Here is a 20,000-nt window from a genome sequence, read left to right as displayed (position 1 = left end):
AAGTAATCTTCGACGAAGCCCGGACTTCGGTATTGCATTTCAGCTTGGTGGCTTAAAAATTAATTAATGACTTTGGTCATTAAAAATCTGAAAATTGTAAAAAAAAATAAAAATTTATAAAACGATCCAAATTTACGTTTATCTTATTCTCCATCATTTGCTGATTCCAAAAACATATAAATATGTTATATTCGGATTAAAAACAAGCTCTGAAAATTAAATATATAAAAATTATTATCAAAATTAAATTGTCCAAATCAATTTAAAAACACTTTCATCTTATTCCTTGTCGGTTCCTGATTCCAAAAACATATAGATATGATATGTTTGGATTAAAAACACGCTCAGAAAGTTAAAACAAAGAGAGGTACAGAAAAGCGTGCTATCCTTCTTAGCGCAACTACTACCCCGCTCTTCTTGTCAATTTCACTGCCTATGCCGTGAGCGGTGGACTACGAGTATACGGTCTTGCTGCGTTGCATTGCGTTCAGTTTCATTCTGTGAGTTCGACAGCTACTTGACTAAATATTGTATTTTCGCCTTACGCGACTTGTTTTCTTCTTTTCTGAAAATCAACAGCTAGTTTACACCATAAGAACGAGAAGTAGCCCTGTGACATAAGCGTGGACATTGGATGACCTTGAACATGACGAATTGAATAGATAATCAACAGCTACTTTACACCATAAGAACGCGAACTAGCCCTGTAATTTAAACGTGGACATTTGACGAACGGACAAGTGACCAAAATAATCAACAGCCAGGCTAAATCATAAGCACGCGAATTAGCCTTGTAAAATAAGCGTGGAGAGTTGATGACCTTCACCATGACGAACGGAATAGTAACCAAAATCTCCAACAGCCAGGTTACATCATAGGAACGCGGAGTAGCATGCACATACTTATAATTTAAAGAGTGGGCAGGTGTTGACCATGAACACGACGAATGGAAAAGTGACCACATTATTCAACATCTAGGTTACATCAAAAGAACGTGGTGTAGCATTCAAACACGCATTGTTTGAGAATGGACAATCAGATGAACATATTTGCCGTTGTGATAAGGTGGAGCCATATAACTCACATGTCCAGAGGAACATCAGTGGTCAGAAACCATGGAGAAAATCTGTTAATGCAAAACTAAATGGCCTGTATTGACGTGATAAATACTGGTGGCGCTTCACGCATCTCCCAAGGAATAACAGCCCGACTTTCCTGGACAGTTTTTTTTTTCTAACTTGACTCATTTTGTTTGTTTGTTTGCTTAACGCCCAGCCGACCACGAAGGGCCATATCAGGGCGGTACTGCTTTGACATATAACGTGCGCCACACACAAGACAGAAGTCGCAGCACAGGCTTCATGTCTCACCCAGTCACATTATTCTGACACCGGACCAACCAGTCCTAGCACTAACCCCATAATGCCAGACGCCAGGCGGAGCAGCCACTAGATTGCCAATTTTAAAGTCTTAGGTATGACCCGGCCGGGGTTCGAACCCACGACCTCCCGATCACGGGGCGGACGCCTTACCACTAGGCCAACCGTGCCGGTCAACTTGACCCATGGACAAGTACTATACCGAAAACAATCTAAGTAATAAAATGTACCGTCTTGTCCGAAGTGCTTATGGTTACATTTCTGTGCGTTTTCGTTTTGAAAATATCCTGTCCTACACTTTCAAATAGTAAACAAACACACACGCACACGCACACGCACACGTACGTACGTACGTACGCACGCACGCACGCTCGCACGCTCGCACACACGCACGCACGCGCACGCACGCGCACGCACGCACGCGCATGCACACACGCACGCAAACGCGCACATGCGCACATGCATAAACACACACACACACACTCACACATAAACACAACCGTACACACACGCTTCCACAAACGCGAACGCGAACGCAAACGCTAGTACAGCCACATGCTTTCGTAAGTCTTGGACCTCAATGACACAATGACATATTTTTCAAGGCAGTAATAATTATTCTTCGTGTATTTCCTACATACAGAGTGAAACTTTTTCCAAGTAATAACTTCCACACTCTAGTCGTGTGGTCTTGTTGTTGTGGTTGTTCTTTAATCACTCAGGGGCGGACGAGGGGGGGGTTTCTGGGGTTTCCGGAAACCCCCCCCCCCAGCCAAAAAATAAAAATATTTTTGTGTGTTTTTTTGGGTTGAGTTTCAATTTTGTGGGTATTAATCAGTGACAAAATCTGCTGCCTGGAACTGGTAATGATCATCCTCAGAATGCACCAGCTTGCACCATTTTGCATCCTTTTTTTCAAAATTTTCCGGGGGGGCATGCCCCCGGACCCCCCTAGCAAGCTAGGCGCTTCGCGCCGTCGGCTCGGCGCTTCGCGCCTTCACACCCATATCTTCACAATATACTTTTGGAAACCCCCCCCATAAAATGAACTGATCCGCCCCTGTCACTAGTGTAGCAGTTTCGAAAGACCTTAGAGTGACATACCGCAGTTGTGCCGGTGCCCTCAGTGACAGATAAGCAAACTAAATAAATTACAGTAATGCGAAATAAATCCAAGTCAGCATCATGCACTTTTGTTGGCGTTTTTGCGTTTCGGGGCGTTCGGACGATCCGTTTTCTTTCAAAAAATAGAACAAGGTAGAAACGCCATGTGTCGAGTGTTCTAAATTCGGACATCTGGCTTTGGAGACCGAAGTATAAGCAACCAAATGTTAACTTACAGTCCAAAATGCTGGCTAACTGCCTGTGTCTGGCCGCCATTTGTAATTAAAATTTTCTTCATGAAACAATGGGGTTGGTTATTTAAAAACAAAAAGTGGATGAGGAACGAGGTAAAAATGATATTTATGAGGTGTTGTGACCCACGGTGCCCCAAGACACAAGGTGTCCCGGTGTAACACGAAATGTTTACTCCACGAAAAATGTACTCCGGAGTAAACATTTCGTACGAAATTCTTACTCCGAGTACACCTTTCTTACGAGAAAAGAACTCCCCAAGGTACGTAAAAATTGACTCCCTCCACGATATTTTGACTCCCCAAAATGTTACTTCCAGTAAAAATCTAGTACGCGAAAATGGGATGCGGGCGAAGGGATAATGTCAATAATTATGTGATCTCGCACAAAAACATGTCGCGCTACTACCTCCACCCTTTCGACCACCAAGACTAACAGGGGACAGGGGAATAAAAGTTGCGTACACCTGCTCGTGTTAGGGTGGAATAATTTATTCGTTATTTATTCGTCAGGGGAGTAACATTTTCGACCGAAATGTTGACTCGGAACACACCTGTCGTTGGAAGTAATTTTCTCGTGTTATGGGGGAGTAGTTCTTTTCGTAAAGGGAGTAAAATGTTCGAACGAAATTTTTACTCCGGAGTAAAAATCTCGTGGGAGTAATTTTCTCGTGTTACACCGGTCTCCCCTACTGCAAACACGAAATAATAAAAAAATGAATAAACATTCTGTTTGCGTCATATTGAATAGGTTTCTCAGTAGAGACTGACCCGAAGTAAAAAAATAAAAATAAAAAAAAGTCATAAATGCGTGCAGGAACTGCAGATTCTCTTTGTTTTTTTGTTGATCTGTAAAATGTGTACTTGAAACTTCAAAATTAGGCCATGAGTTATTCATGGTTCATTTCCTTATCAATATTGCCCGGACATTGTTCACCGAAAGCCAAGAGAAGTTTGCAACTATCTATTTTGCTTGACACAGATAATTGCAACGATGTATTCCTGAACTGATACGACACACACAAAAATGAAAACATGAACATAAATTTGCAGCCTTACTTTGAAGCCCGAAGAAAAGATTGAGACAGTTTCTATAACAAAACACGCTACTCTTCGTGGATAGTGTAATTTAAAGTGGAATTTTTCTATAACGAATTATATAGCTGCGTCCAGATTCGACAATTGTTTCGTCACAGCCGTGAAGGTGCAAATCATTTGCTAAAAATAACCAATGGTTAATATATTAGACAACAACAAAAATAGTCTGTTTACGGTATCCCGACCGACCCTATTTTTTCGCGCGATCCTGGACTTTTTTGGGGCATTTGGAGAAAAAAAAGTCTTTGTTTTTTTGGCAAAATAACTTAAAAATATGTTTTTTTGGAGAAAAAAAATCCCGACCTACCGACCCGGAGTAAAAATTTCGTACGAAAATTTTACTCCCTTTACGAAAAAAGTACTCCCCCATCACACGAGAAAATTACTCCCCGCGACAGGTGAGTTCCGAGTAAACATTTCGTACAAAAATGTTACTCCCCCGACGAATAAATAACGAATAAATTACTTCACCCTAACACGAGCAATTTAACTTCCCATGCCAGGTTACGAAATGTTTACTCCCTTGTCCCCTGTTAGTCTTGGTGGTGGAAGGGGTGCCGGTGGGGGGAGGGGTATTGCGACATTCGTTTTCGCGAGATCACATATTGGCATTATCCGTTCGCCCGCATCCCAATTTCGCGTACGAGATTTTCACTGGAAGTAAAAACAAGTCGCGTAAGGCGAAAATACAACATTTAGTCAAGTAGCTGTCGAACTCACAGAATGAAACTGAACGCAATGCAACGCAGCAAGACCGTATACTCGTAGCATCGTCAGTCCACCGCGCACGGCAAAGGCAGTGAAATTGACAAGAAGAGCGGGGTAGTAGTTGCGCTGAGAAGGTTAGCACGCCTTTCTGTACCTCTCTTCGTTTTAACTTTCTGAGCGTGTTTTTAATCCAAACATATCATATCTATATGTTTTTGGAATCAGGAACCGACAAGAAATAAGATGAAGGTGTTTTTAAATTGATTTGGACAATTTAATTTTGATAATAATTTTAAAATTTTTAATTTTCAGAGCTTGTTTTTAATCCAAATATAACATATTTATATATTTTTGGAATCAGAAAATGATACAAAATAAGATGTATGTAAATTTGGATCGTTTTATAAAAAAAATATTTTTTTTACAATTTTCAGATTTTTAATGACCAAACTCACTCATTAGTTTTTAAGCCACCAAGCTGAAATGCAATACCAAACCCCGGCCTTTGTCGAAGATTACTTGACCAAAATTTCAACCAATTTGGTTGAAAAATGAGAGCGTGACAGTGCTGCCTCAACTTTCACGAAAAGCCGGATATGACGTCATCAAAGACATTTATTGAAAAAATGAAAACAACGTATGGGGATTTCATACCCAGGAACTCTCATGTCAAATTTCATAAAGATCGGTCCAGTAGTTTAGTCTGAATCGCTCTACACACACACACAGACAGACAGACAGACAGACACACACACACACATACACCACGACCCTCGTCTCGATTCCCCCCTCTACGTTAAAATATTTAGTCAAAACTTGACTAAATATAAAAACGGGGAGTACAAATTTCGTGGAGGGAGTAATTTTTCCGTGCCTTGGGGAGTTCTTTTCTCGTACAAAAAGTGTACTCGGAGTAAGAATTCCGTACGAAATTTTTACTCCGGAGTAAATTTTTCGTGGAGTAAAAATGTCGTGTTACACCGGGATTCTTCTTCTTCTTCTTCGTACATGGGCGGGGACGTAGCTCAGTTGGTAGCGCGCTGGCTTTGTAGCCAGTTGGTCGCAATCAGCGTGGGTTTGATCCCCACGTTCGGCGAGAGATTTATTTCTCGGAGTCAACTTTGTGCAGACTCTCTTCGGTGTCCGAACACCCCCGTGTGCACACATGCGCACGAAAAAGATCCCACGTTCACAGCGAAAGTCTCAGGGATTGGAAAACACGAAGACACGCATGCATCATCTCTCGTCTCTGATTATCATGATCGTATTTCGATACTTTGACGAGACAAACCCAATGCTGGTGTGTCGAAGAAGACATCCACAGCAGGCTTGTTCGAATCAAAGTATCACACCATATCTTCAGCGTATTACCAATACCTGTCCCAATATAGGCCAGTTGGTCTCAGAGGACGTTAAACCCTAATAGTTAGTCATGGGCTGAAACTCTTACTTTCACTCATGTTTTTGCACGAGTGGAGTTTTACGTGTATGACCGTTTTTACTCCGCCATTCAGTCAGACACACGCCGCTTTTGGGGCCGACCGGGATTCGAACACACGACTTTCCGCTTGTGAGGCCGGTGTAACACGAGAAAATTACTCCCACGAGATTTTTACTTCGGAGTAAATATTTCGTACGAACATTTTACTCCCTTTACGAAAACATTACTCCCCCATAACACGAGAAAATTACTCCCCACGACAGGTGTGTTCAAGGTAAACATTTCGTACAAAAATGTTACTCCCCTGACGAATGAATGATGAATAAATTACTCCACCCTAACACCAGCAATTTAACTGCCCACGCCAGGTGTACTAAACTTTTACTCCCTTGTCCCCTGTTAGTCCTGGCGTGGAAGGGGTGGAGGGAGGAGTAGCGCGACATTCGTTTGCGCGAGATCACATTAATGGCATTATCCCTTCGCCAGCATCCCATTATCGCTTACGAGAATTTTAGTGGTAGTAAAACAAATGACAATAAAAAATGTCGTGGAGGGAGTAATTTTGTCGTGCCTTTGGGAGTTCTTTTCTCGTACGAAAGGTGTACTCGGAGTAAGAATTTCGTACAAAATGTTTACTCCGGAGTCAATTTTTTGTGGAGTAAAAATGTCGTGTAACACCGGCGTCTTATCTAACAGGCCATTGCGCCGGTCAGTCTACTGAGGCTCTTGACTTTCGGCATGCGATCGATGTTTCAGTAGAGGAATGATATTAGTCCATGTACACGCGGAGTGGAGGGAGGGTAGCGCGACATTCGTTTGCACGAGATCACATATTGGCATTATCCCTTCGCCCGCATCCCATTTTCGCGTACGAGATATTTACTGGAAGTAAAAAAAATGGGGAGTAACAATTTTGTGGAGGGAGTAATTTGTTCGTGCCTTGGGGAGTTCTTTTCTCGTACGAAAAGTATACTCGTACATGTAGTAAGAATTTCGTACGAAATTTTTACTCGAGTAAATTTTTCGTGGAGTAACAATTTCGTGTTACACCGGGCAGAACTGAAATAGTGAGGAGACCTTTTTACACAGTGAGGACTGTGCCCTTGAGTTTATCTGAACGATTTTAAGGGATAAGAGAAATACCCAGATAAGAATATATCATGATCTCTTCTTCTTTGATTTAGTTGGGGAATTTTCTGTTAGGATTATGTCTAGATAGCAAAATAACATTGTGACCATACACACAAGATCGAGACAAATGCGTCATCGCTAGGCAACAAGTGTATGTCATGTGGCATTTGACGCGCTTAGCATGGTTGGCCAAGGGTTCTCAGATACTGATGAACGTAAGCCTGTTTAAAGCATATTGCAAAAGTTCATGTACTGTTTAGCTTGAACTTGCATGCATTTCCCTTGACATTTTGCAATGTTGCACTTTAAAACAAAGCACAACACACAAACTAACACACACACACACACACACACACACACACACACACACACACACACACACACACACACACACACACACACACACACAAATCATTCCTAAAACGCTAAACAATACTTGTATTTTTTTTACCTCAGGCAACAACGAAGCAAACAGTTGCACACTAAGTAGTTAAATTAGAATTGCAAACAGCTAATGGCAATTATTTTTCCAATCAAAAAAACCCCGGCCGGTTTTAGAATGTCCCCATGTTGACCTAGCCGGCAATGTTTTCACGAATCAATTAGCCGAACAATCTGAATATACATTGCACAATACTTGTATGTGTGTGCGAGCGTGCGTGTTGCCTGCGTGCGTGTGTGTGTGTGTTTGTGTGCGTGTGTGTGTGTGCGTGCCTGTGTGTGTGTGTGCGTGCGTTCGTGCGTGCGTGCGTGTGTTTGTGTGTGTGTGTATGTGTGTGTGTGCGAGCGTGTGTGTGTGCGGGTGTGTGTATGTGTGTGCGTGCGTGCGTGTATTTGTGTGTGTGTTTGTGTGTGTGTGTGTGTTTGTGTGCGTGCCTGTGTGTGTGAATGTGTGTGTGTGTACGTTCGTGCGTGTGTATGTGCGTGCCTGCGTGCGTAAATGCAGTCACTGTTTGTAATTTGGTTAATTGCTTGATTTACTGCCGACATTGGGTTTTTAATTGACTGTCCGTTTTCCATTCTCTCTTTCCAGTGTATTGCAACTAATTGTTAATTCCTGAGAGCTGGTGAAGGCACCGTGTGCGCCCTTGGTCACATTCGACGGCATACTTAATCTCACATAGCAGCGAATTCCAAATTGTTGAGCCCGAAAACGCTAAACTAGTTTCGTATAAGTCAATGCGGGTTAGTGGGGGAAGTAATTTGTTGGAGCCACCTGTCTGTTGCTTTTAATGAACGCATGTATTGTGGGGCTTCGTTTATCTGTAATTTAGATAATAACACGGCCCTATTAAATAATAGAGAATGCAGGGCCGAACTAGGCTAAGAGGAGGGGGTGGGTTGCCAGCGGTGGTCCAGGGGGATGTTCCCCCTGCTGGCGGGGTCAAGAGACAATAAGCCCCTTGTGGGGGTCAGGGTACTTCGCCCCCTGAAGCTGATGGGTAGGTCATATTCTGAGCTTGGAAAATGGTCGCTCCTTGCATGAAACGGCATAAAATAAACAATAATAAAAAATGTTTTAAATAAGTGAGGTACATGTTTAGGCTAGGGGGGGGGGGGCGTTGCGCAACCCCCATAACACCCCCCCCCCCCCCCCCCCGGTAGTCCGGCCCTGGAATAGGTAGAAAATGAAGGCGACTAAGTGTTTGGTCAAAGGTGCATGCAGCATGAAATACACTCGCACAGAACTGAGAGAAACACAACTTTTCCGTCACAATGTGTATACTCTTCGTACAGCGCCAAAGCGTATGTGCTGCCAAGATTTTTCTTCGAAGAAGCCGAGTGATTAAATATTTGTGTAATTGGTTGTATTAAGTGTACTGTCTCAGCAACCGGAACGGGTCAAGCCAAAGGCGACCAAGAATTCTTGATATGCACGTATTAATTGACACAACAGTCAGAGAGAGAATAAAAAAGCTCCTTCCTCTTCTTCTTCTTTTTCGTCTTCTTCTTCTTCGTCTTCTTCTTATTCGTTCTACAGATGTGTCTTTCATAGTGTGAAGGCTATTCAAATTGTGAACGGGGCAGGTTTTTAGTAGGCTTCCACGGTTTTGTCTGCAGATTAATGGTCTCTGGTCATGCAACACCGAGGAGGGTGTGGAGGGGGGGTGGAGGGAATTCTGTCTCCCCTGGTGTGAGATTGCGTGTGTGCGTGCGTGCCTGCCTGCGGGTGTGTGCGTGTGTATGCGTGCGTGCGTGCGTGCGTGCGTGCGTACGTGTGTACGTGCGTGTATGTCTGCGTGCGTGTATGTGTGTGTGCATGTGTGTGTGTGTGCGTGCGTGCGTGCGTGCGTGCGTCCGTGCGTGCGTGCGTGCGTGCGTGCGTGCGTGCGTGTCAAAAAGGTTGCATGAACAGCACCTTTTTGATGTGAGTTGACAGGACTCGACCGACTTCTTGAATACAGTGTTATCTACGCTGTCAGACCCCCTGATGTTGACCAAGTTTTGTTTAACCAAGACCAGCTGTGCTGCAGCAGGTCACTAAGAATCATGTTGTAGTAACTGTGTAGTAACTGTGTATCAACACGCTGGAATGCAGGCGTTAGCTGGACTTTACAGGAAGCGACTGAAGCTAACAGTCTGAGCGGATATATCCGTACCTGGTCAGATAGAGCCATATGAGTGGGACGGGTATATCCGTACCTGGGAGACAATGAGTTAAAGTACCTGACGGTACAGGCAACCTGCGATGCAGGTGTGGTGGTCTTAAGTTTCTCCTGGACAAACTCTCACACTGGGTCACGGAGCATGCACACAGCTTTGCATCGTCTATTCAGCTTCCATTATTGACATCTCATTTGATCCACTGACACACTCGGTCACGGAGCATGCACACAGCTTTGCATCGTCTATTCAGCTTCCATTATTGACATCTCATTTGATCCACTGACACACTCGAAACAAGCGATAATTCGCGATTCCTGTTTACTTACAACCAAACATGGTTCAACAAAGGGCAACATATTTCGACAAGATGGCATGACAGTAGGTCGAGGGGAGAAAGATAGGCGCAACCTGAACACGATCTGAGATTCTGTTACCATGTTTGCACTTCTTCTTCTTCTTCGTTCATGGGCTTAGACTCCCACGTTCACTCATGTTTTTATCACGAGTGGATTTTTACGTGTATGACCGTTTTTACCCCGCCGTTCAGGCAGCATACGCCGATTTTGGGGGAGGCATGCTGGGTATTTTCGTGTTTCTATAACCCACCGAACTCTGACATGGATTACAGGATCTTTTCCGTGCGCACTTGGTCGTGTGCGTCTTTACCATGTTTACACTGACACGCGCAGTGACCGAATGAGAAAGTTGGGCCCAGGAAAAACAAGTGTAAAGATCACTATACAGGGACTGTTTTGGTTGATCTGAAAGGTGTCCCTACATCGCATGTACAGTCTGGATGGTTTAAATCAGGTTAGTATGTTAAATCATGTTAGTATGGCTACCACTCAATGTCAAATCTCGTTCTGTTGAGTCAATCCCCGAATTTGGACACGTTTTTTTAACTACGCAATTCCACCAGTCTGTGCGAGTGGGTCACGAATAAGCTATAGTTAATGTATACTAAATATGACCTTATTCGGTCAACATAATTATGTAGAAGTTATTAATATTTTTGTGGGTGGCATTTGTGTGTGGTCACCCTGTGCATGTAGCATTGCAGCACCATTATTGTTCCATGCTGCACCATTATTGTTCCATGCTGCACCATTATTGTTCCATGCTGCATCATTATTGTTCCATGCAGCACCATTATTGTTCCATGCAGCACCATTATTGTTCCATGCAGAGCAAGCCTGTGTTGTCTTCTACAGTAGAATCTCCTTTTCAAAATCCCCCATTTTCATACTTTCTGCTTTACTTTTCTAGACATTCTGTTCATAACATCTGCTAATTTACCTCTACTTTAAGACTCCCTCCCGTTTAAAGGCACAGTAAGCCTCCCGTAAACCATCACAGATACGGTCAGCCTTTTACACACAGTACAAACACCCTTTCATTTAAACACTCACGGCTTGAGAACATCCTAGGTGCCCTCCGTAAAGAGCGAACAATTTTCAAAGAATTTATTTTTGCGTGGTTTATCTTACCCCTGAGCCATCGTGAACCCGTGTGATCCAGTTTCCCTTTTTCACAATGTAGTCGTCAGTAATTTGAATGCGACACGATGTGAGCTTATCTGCTATAGCACGTGTTTATGCACGAAACAAAGGGCTGTGGTGCACAAGAACTCGATGGCTTTTGACTGTTGAGAGGAACTGGAGATATGATAACCGTCGTCTGCTACGACCCTTGCGTGACCCTGCTTCCGGGCTTTTCTTTTTTTAAACTTTCACAACTTCGAATTGTACTGATCTTGTCTTGATGAAAAAATAATTCTTTTATGACTAAAGAATGTTTGTGTAACAAGCTGTCAATTTATTATTTAGATTTTAAAAGTTAGGTCTTGCGCAAAAACGCACCACGGTCCAAAAACATTCTGAGACCCGAAGGGAAGTAACTCATTTTTGACCTCCGTTCAGGATGGGTCCAAACAGTGTCCGAGACAATCTGCAAAATTAATTCTTCAAAAATTGCTCCCTCTTTACGTAGGGCAACTAGGATGTTCCCGTTTGGTGAGCGTTCAAATGGAAGGGTGTTTGTACTGTGTGTAAAAGCCTGACAGTAACTGTGCCTTTAATGCCCTATTTTATCAGAATTTTGGGGGTCAAAAGGGGGTTTCAAACGTACTTCTTTGACCCATCAAAATGTTAGTTTAAAGATTTGAAACGACAGCGGAAAGTTGACTCCGGCTTGTCTATCCTGTAGAGAATGGTGTGTGTTGCCAACTAGTCATGTTCTGCATCTCGGGTCCGAACCAGTCATCGCGTCAGGGGTTTGAAGCCCAATCAAGAAGCCCAAACCCTGAGATACAAAGCACGACCGTGACAAAATGACATCAGGTAAAACAAGTCATCGCGTCAGGGGTTTGAACCCCCCTCTAGAAGCCCAAACCCTGAGATACAAAGCATGACCGTGACAAAATGACATTGGGTATTACAATTTCACTCTTGGCATACATTTGGTTATGACCTGGTTCAGTATCCCCCTCCGTAACAAATATAACAAGTAAGACAGCCTGTCGGAAATAATTATTTGGTTTCTTTTCTGTAGAAAGTCACATCTAGGAAAAATCAAGGGAGGTAAAGCTCTCAACTTCCTTTTCGTCTTGAAGCTCGCGTGGAAAGTCGCATTGTCACGGAGAATTACGTTATCGTATTTGAGAAATACCTTCCATTCTTATAGAACTATATGTATATCCTGAGCAATCCGTGATCAGCTGTATAGTATCCTTGGTGGTATCGTATTGTATCCTGGTTGTCATTTTTATGTAGTTATGCTTGTGCTAAAATGGCATTGGGTAAAACATGTCCCAAATTCGTCCATGTCTTTGTCTTGTCTTTCCATTACTGCCCACAATCAACAGTAGTGATTATTTCGGCACTTGATGGGATGTTGCGCAAGTCCAGTAAAGCAGCGTAATGTCTGTCTCTGAATGAGGACACTAAATATCAAGCCCGTCATAACAATGGTAGAACATGTCAACATTCGTTAATGTAGTCACTGAATGACGACACTAAATGTCAAGCCCGTCATAACAATTGGTAGAACATGTCAACATTCGTTAATGCAGTCTCTGAATGACGACACTAAATGTCAAGCCCGTCATAACAATTGGTAGAACATGTCAACATTCGTTAATGCAGTCTCTGAATGACGACACTAAATGTCAAGCCCGTCATAACAATTGGTAGAACATGTCAACATTCGTTAATGATGTCTCTGAATGAGGACACTAAATATCAAGCCCGTCATAACAATTGGTAGAACATGTCAACATTCGTTAATGTAGTCACTGAATGACGACACTAAATGTCAAGCCCGTCATAACAATTGGTAGAACATGTCAACATTCGTTAATGCAGTCTCTGAATGACGACACTAAATGTCAAGCCCGTCATAACAATTGGTAGAACATGTCAACATTCGTTAATGCAGTCACTGAATGACGACACTAAATATCAAGCCCGTCATAACAATTGGTAGAACATGTCAACATTCGTTAATGCAGTCTCTGAATGACGACACTAAATATCAAGCCCGTCATAACAATTGGTAGAACATGTCAACATTCGTTAATGCAGTCTCTGAATGACGACACTAAATATCAAGCCCGTCATAACAATTGGTAGAACATGTCAACATTCGTTAATGCTGTCACTGAATGAGGACACTAAATGTCAAGCCCGTCGTGACAATAATTATTGGTAAAACATGTCGAAATTCGTACATGCTGTAACTGACTGAGGACGCTAAATTTCAAGCCCATCATGGCATAAGGTAAAACATGGCGGGAAGCCGGGGGGGGGGGGGAGCGGGGGGCATTCATACACGTAAAACCCCACCTGTGCAAAAAACAAACAAACAAACAAACAAAAAACTCCGAGGGCACATTGGAGTTGCAGTCTTCGATCACAGAAGAAGAAGATTGAGAACAGAATGATAAAATTCAGCATTAGCAGCAGCGTTTTTCACTTGAAGTTGCTGTCTAAATAAAAATAACAAGTCGCGTAAGGCAAAAATACAACATTTAGTCAAGCTGTCGAACTCACAGAATGAAACTGAACGCAATGCAATTTTTCAGCAAGACCGTATACTCGTAGCATCGTCAGTCCACCGCTCGTGGCAAAGGCAGTGAAATTGACAAGAAGAGCGGGGTAGTAGTTGCGCTGAGAAGGATAGCACGCTTTTCTGTACCTCTCTTCGTTTTAACTTTCTGAGCGTGTTTTTAATCCAAACATATCATATCTATATGTTTTTGGAATCAGGAACCAACAAGGAATAAGATAAAAGTGTTTTTAAATTGATTTGGAAAATTTAATTTTGATCATAATTTTTATATTTTTAATTTTCAGAGCTTTTAATCCAAATATAACATATTTATATGTTTTTGGAATCAGAAAATGATGAAGAATAAGATGAACGTAAATTTGGATCGTTTTATAAAAAACATGTTTTTTTTTTACAATTTTCAGATTTTTAATGACCGAAGTCATTAATCAATTTTTAAGCCACCAAGCTGAAATGCAATACCGAAGTCCGGCCTTTGTCGAAGATTGCTTGGCCAAAATTTCAATCAATTTGATTTAAAAATGAGGGTGTGACAGTGCCGCCTCAACTTTTACAAAAAGCCGGATATGACGTCATCAAAGGTATATATCGAAAAAAAGAAAAAAACGTCCGGGGATATCATTCCCAGGAACTCTCATGTAAAATTTCATAAAGATCGGTCCAGTAGTTTGGTCTGAATCGTTCTACACACACACACGCACAGACACACACACATACACCACGACCCTCGTCTCGAATACCCCTCTATGTTAAAACGTTTAGTCAAAACTTGACTAAATGTAACAAGTCGCGTAAGGCGAAATTACTACATTTAGTCAAGCTGTGGAACTCACAGAATGAAACTGAACGTAGTCCGCCGCTAGTGCAAAAGGCAGTGAAAGTGACGAGCCTGTTTGGCGCGATAGCGGTTGCGCTGTGCTGCATAGCACGCTTTACTGTACCTCTCTAGCTCTTCGTTTTAACTTTCTGAGCGTGTTTTTAATCCAAACATATCATATCTATATGTTTTTGGAATCAGGAACCGACCAGGAATAAGATGAAATAGTTTTTAAAACGATTTCGGAAATTTAATTTTAATCATAATTTTTATATTTTTAATTTTCAGAGCTTGTTTTTAATCCAAAAAGAACATATTTATATGTTTTGGGAATCAAAACATGATGAAAAATAAAATAAAAGTAATTTTGGATCGTGTTATAAAAAAATAATTTTAATTACAATTTTCAGATTTTTAATGACCAAAGTCATCAATTAATTTGTTAGCCTCCATGCTGAAATGCAATACCGAAGTCCGGCCTTCGTCGAAGATTGCTTGGCCAAAATTTCAATCAATTTGATTGAAAATTGAGGGTGTGACAGTGCCGCCTCAACTTTTACAAAAAGCCGGAGATGACGTCATAAAAGACATTTATCAAAAAAATGAAAAATAAAACGTCTGGGGATATCATACCCAGGAACTCTCATGTCAAATTTCATAAAGATCGGTCCAGTAGTTTACTCTGAATCGCTCTACACACACACACGCACAGACAGACACACAAAGACAGACACACACACACACACACTCACACACACACACACACACACACACACACACACACACACACACACACACACACACACACACACACACACACATACACCACGACCCTCGTCTCGATTCCCCCTCTATGTTAAAAAATTTAGTCAAAACTTGACTAAATGTAATAAAAAGATGAAAATGACCACGAACAAGAGGTCAGATTTAGAAAAAGAAACAACAGAAATGATCGCGGCTCAGTGCCAATTCCCGCACCAGCTAAGAGTAAGAAATCTCATTGTCAGAATCTTTGAAGTTGCACAGAGAACATTCAGTCTGTTGACTGTTGGTATGTGTCCCAGTAGAGGAATATTTTTATCCCATACTAAAGTCTGCATGGTTACATCTGAGATGGTTAGTCGAATCAATTTCATGGGAGGACTGTGCCTTTAAAATCCTTCAGGCGCACTTAACTGAGATGTTACCTTCCGTTATTTTTAGCAAATGATTTGCACCAACATGGCTGTGACGAAACGATTGTCGAATGTGGATAGAGCTTATCTAAGAAGTATAATTCGGTAGAGAAAAAAAATCCACTAAAAGTCACACTATCCACGAAGAGTAGCGTTTTCATTTGTTAAAAACTAACGCCGTCTTTTCTTCAGGTTTTAAAGTAAGGCTGCAATTTAAGTTTGTAACGTATCATATTTCTTTTCATTTTATAAAAAAAAAAAAAATGTTATGTCGTATCAGTTCAACACTGTATCGTTGCAAACAACAGTGCCAAGCGAAATAGATAGTTTAAGACTTCTCTTGGCCTTCTGTGAACAATGTCCCTTTATTGAAAAGGAAATGAACCATTGATAACGACGTATAGCCTAATTTTATTTCGGTTATTTCGGAGTGGAAGAAGGAGAAGGGGGAGGGGGGAGGAGAAGGAGCGGGGGGGGGGGGGGGGGCGGGGAGATAGGAGCAGCTGAAGAGCCTCATAGCTGAGTAGCGACGAGCGTGCCAACAGTTCTTTAGTTCAGAATGTCAGCAAAAAGCGAAAACACTTTAAAAATAATACTGATGTACTTTAAGTCTCTCCTTTGGTTAAATAAGCCATGGAGGTCACCTACATATTTCGACATAGACATTTTTACAAGGCTAGAATATTACTGCTCGGAGTGTACTGTAAGAGAGAGAGGCGGGAGATAGAGAGAAAGAGAGAGAGGAGGGAGATAGAGAGAAAGAGAGAGAGGCGGGAGATAGAGAGAAAGAGAGAGAGAGGCGGGAGATAGAGAGAGAGACTGGCGGGAGATAGAGAGAAAGAGAGAGAGGCGGGAGATAGAGAGAAAGAGAGAGAGAGGCGGGAGATAGAGAGAAAGAGAGAGAGGCGGGAGATAGAGAGAAAGAGAGAGATAGAGAGAAAGAGAGAGAGGCGGGAGATAGAGAGAAAGAGAGAGAGAGGCGGGAGATAGAGAGAGAGAGGCGGGAGATAGAGAGAAAGAGAGAGAGGCGGGAGATAGAGAGAAAGAGAGAGAGGCGGGAGATAGAGAGAAAGAGAGAGAGGCGGGAGATAGAGAGAAAGAGAGAGAGGCGGGAGATAGAGAGAAAGAGAGTGAGAGGCGGGAGATAGAGAGAAAGAGAGAGAGGCGGGAGATAGAGAGAAAGAGAGAGAGGCGGGAGATAGAGAGAGAGAGGCGGGAGATAGAGAGAAAGAGAGAGAGAGGCGGGTTGCAGACAGACTGGCAGAGTGAGAAAGAGAGAAGGGAAGGGAAAGCCAGGGAGAAACAAATAGAGAAAGAGAGAGAGAGAGAGAGAGAGAGAGAGAGAGAGAGAGAGAGAGAGAGAGAGAGAGAGGGGGAGACAGAGAGAGAGGGGAGATAGAGAGAAAGAGAGAGAGAGAGAGAGGGGGAGATAGGGAGAGAGAGCGAGAGAGAGAGGGGAGATAGAGAGAAAGAGAGAGAGAGAGAGGGGGGGAGATAGAGAGAAAGAGAGAGAGAGAGAGTGTGTGTGTGAGAGAGAAAGACAGAGAGGGGAAGAGTTAGAGAGGGCGGGAGAGTGAAAGAGGAGAGAGAGAGTGTGTGTGTGTGTGTGTGTCACGCACGCACACACACTCCCACACACCCACACACACACACACACACACACACACACACACTCACTCACACCCACACACACACACACACACACAAACACACTCACACACACACACACACACACACACACACTGACACACACTCACTCACTCACACCCACCCACACACACTCACACACACACACACACACACACACACACACACACACACACACACGCACTTACTCACTCACACGCGTGCACGAAGGGTTTCTCAGTAGAAGATCGATTTCGCATGGTCTTGCAACCTTTCCAAACGATGAGTTTATTTCTGTTGTTTAGATATTAAATATCTTCTTGTTGAAAGTTGAACATTGTGAACTAGAGAAATAGGTATCCCTTTTCCCTTCTAAAAAAAAAGAAACCAAAACAAGCAGTACGGTTACGAAAATAACTGCCATTGAAAACTGTCGTATTTTATGTATTAACACCAAAAACACTGCCACACGTAAACTGCGCCTGTCGGGACACAATGTACATTGAATGACATTTAATCCGTTCAGCCATTGTGGACAAGCTATTGTGATTAGAAATCACCTGCTGTTGCCATCTGAGCCATTTTTTTTCTTTATTTTCAAATTTCTTTCTTTATTTTATTTTATTTTTAAATTCATTTAAAAATAAAATTAGGCTTGAGGGGGGGGGGGGGGGGTCCGGAAACCCTGGAAAAAAACCTGGATCCGCCCCTGGTCATACCTAAACGGCGCCTAAAATAAAAGAATGCACATTAATTGTAACGTGTCAGACCCTTTTAATCTTGTGAGAAAAAAACTCACCACCCCCAAAAACAAAGTTCATGCACACACACTTCAACTGTAGACAAAAGGCTGGTTGTGTGACTCGATCTTTGTAATGCCACAGATAGACCCTTCAGGCTTGGTTTACATTAGGAGCCAGGTACATACTCGCACGTATTGTGGACAAAAAGCTGGTGATAGCGTTAAAATAACAAACATTGCTTGTTATGTAACTGATATTCCCCCGAAAACGGCGTATGACTGTCAAAAACGGTCATACACGTTAAATCCGTAGGAGCTTCAACCCATGTACGAAGAAGAAAAAACTGATATGTGACCCTCCACCACGAAATGAGTCGCATGTCACCTCGCGCGGTTCTGCGCAAGGCTTAAAGGCTGCCTGCCATATACGCAGCGTTCAAAGGACGTCAACTTTGCAACATGGAAACGAAAGATTGTGACATGGATTTGAACATTATTATTTTAGATCAAAAAGACAAAAATATATATACTATGTTTTTTATTTCATTATCTAATTTGAGTATTACTGAAAAAAGTACAGAGAATACATTCTAGGTGTCATTTATTATACGTTATACTCATGTAAAGGTCTGACAATGCATGTCACAAAATGGTACACAGCTGTGGAGAAAAACCTATCAACTGATCACGACTATACGCTTATAGTTTGCTGTTGGCTCTGCAGTGTCTAATGTTTTATTATAACTATGGACGATTATTTTTTTAAACAAAAGACAATTACGTACATACGGAACTATTGGGAGACAGAAAGTCATTTTGGTGCCAGACTTAGAAACTGAAGAGAAAGAAAAGACCTTTTCAAGGTAAAAACCAATAAGTGCACTGGAAATGTCACCGGAATAAGAGTAATCGATGCGCACTGCGTTTTTTCTGTGTCTAAATTTATGAATTAGCAGTCAAGCCATCGAATAAATAATTACAAAAATACTTTGCTGGTTACTTCCTTCGTTGACTAATTTCAAGGAGCTTTACTTCGTTAATAGCAATCTCTTACTAAACAAGAGGCGAAGCCTTCAAGGCTCACGTAAGAAATCGACAAACAGTAACACAAACTCAATCACTCCGTCACACATACACACACACACACACACACACACACACACACACACACACACACACACACACACACACACACACACACACACACACACACACACACACACACACACACACACACACACACACACACAGTAAGCATAGGTGAAACTGTGCAAGAAAGCGAGACCCTGGATCTGCCAAGTAGTCTCGGCCCGCTCACAATAACAATGACCGAGACTTTCAGTAATTCCTTTGCGTGACGTCTAACCCTCTTACGTCATAATGTGACGTCTTCAAATAGTTTCTATCACACACGTCAAACACTTTTGACCGAGACTGACGTAATCCATAGACTCGGAAATGTTAAAGTTTCTATCACACACACACACACACGCACACGCACGCACAGACAGACAAAGTTTATCATCGCATAGGCTACACTTACGTGAGCCAAAAACCAAAATGGAACAACAAGGGACTGCTGGTGAGAGGAAATAGAACAAGACAACCATAACAAGAGGCGAAGCCTTCAAGGCTCACGTAAGAAATCGACAAACAGTAACACAAATTCAATCACTCCGTCACACATACACACACACACACACAGGTGAAACTGTGCAAGAAAGCGAGACCCTGGATCTGCCAACTAGTCTCGGCCCGCTCACAATAAGAATGACCGAGACTTTCAGTAATTCCTTTGCGTGACGTCTAACCCTCTTACGTCATAATGTGACGTCTTCAAATAGTTTCTATCA

At 42.3% G+C, this 20,000-nt stretch overlaps 1 long non-coding RNA gene across 1 annotated transcript in view; it reads left to right on the top strand.

The window, feature by feature from the left end:
- The first annotated feature begins 19,762 nt into the window (after positions 1–19,762).
- LOC138945672 (uncharacterized) overlaps positions 19,763–20,000 on the top strand; it is a 52,943-nt gene continuing 52,705 nt past the window's right edge. Inside the window, exon 1 of the long non-coding RNA XR_011449063.1 lies at positions 19,763–20,000. This exon is cut by the window's right edge and continues 159 nt beyond it. This is a non-coding gene — a long non-coding RNA (uncharacterized lncRNA).

This window comes from Littorina saxatilis, linkage group LG13, assembly GCF_037325665.1.
Source record: "Littorina saxatilis isolate snail1 linkage group LG13, US_GU_Lsax_2.0, whole genome shotgun sequence".
NCBI classification, from domain to species: domain Eukaryota; kingdom Metazoa; phylum Mollusca; class Gastropoda; order Littorinimorpha; family Littorinidae; genus Littorina; species Littorina saxatilis.
Note: the sequence above shows the minus strand (reverse complement) of the source record. Positions and strands in the feature narration are given on the sequence as shown.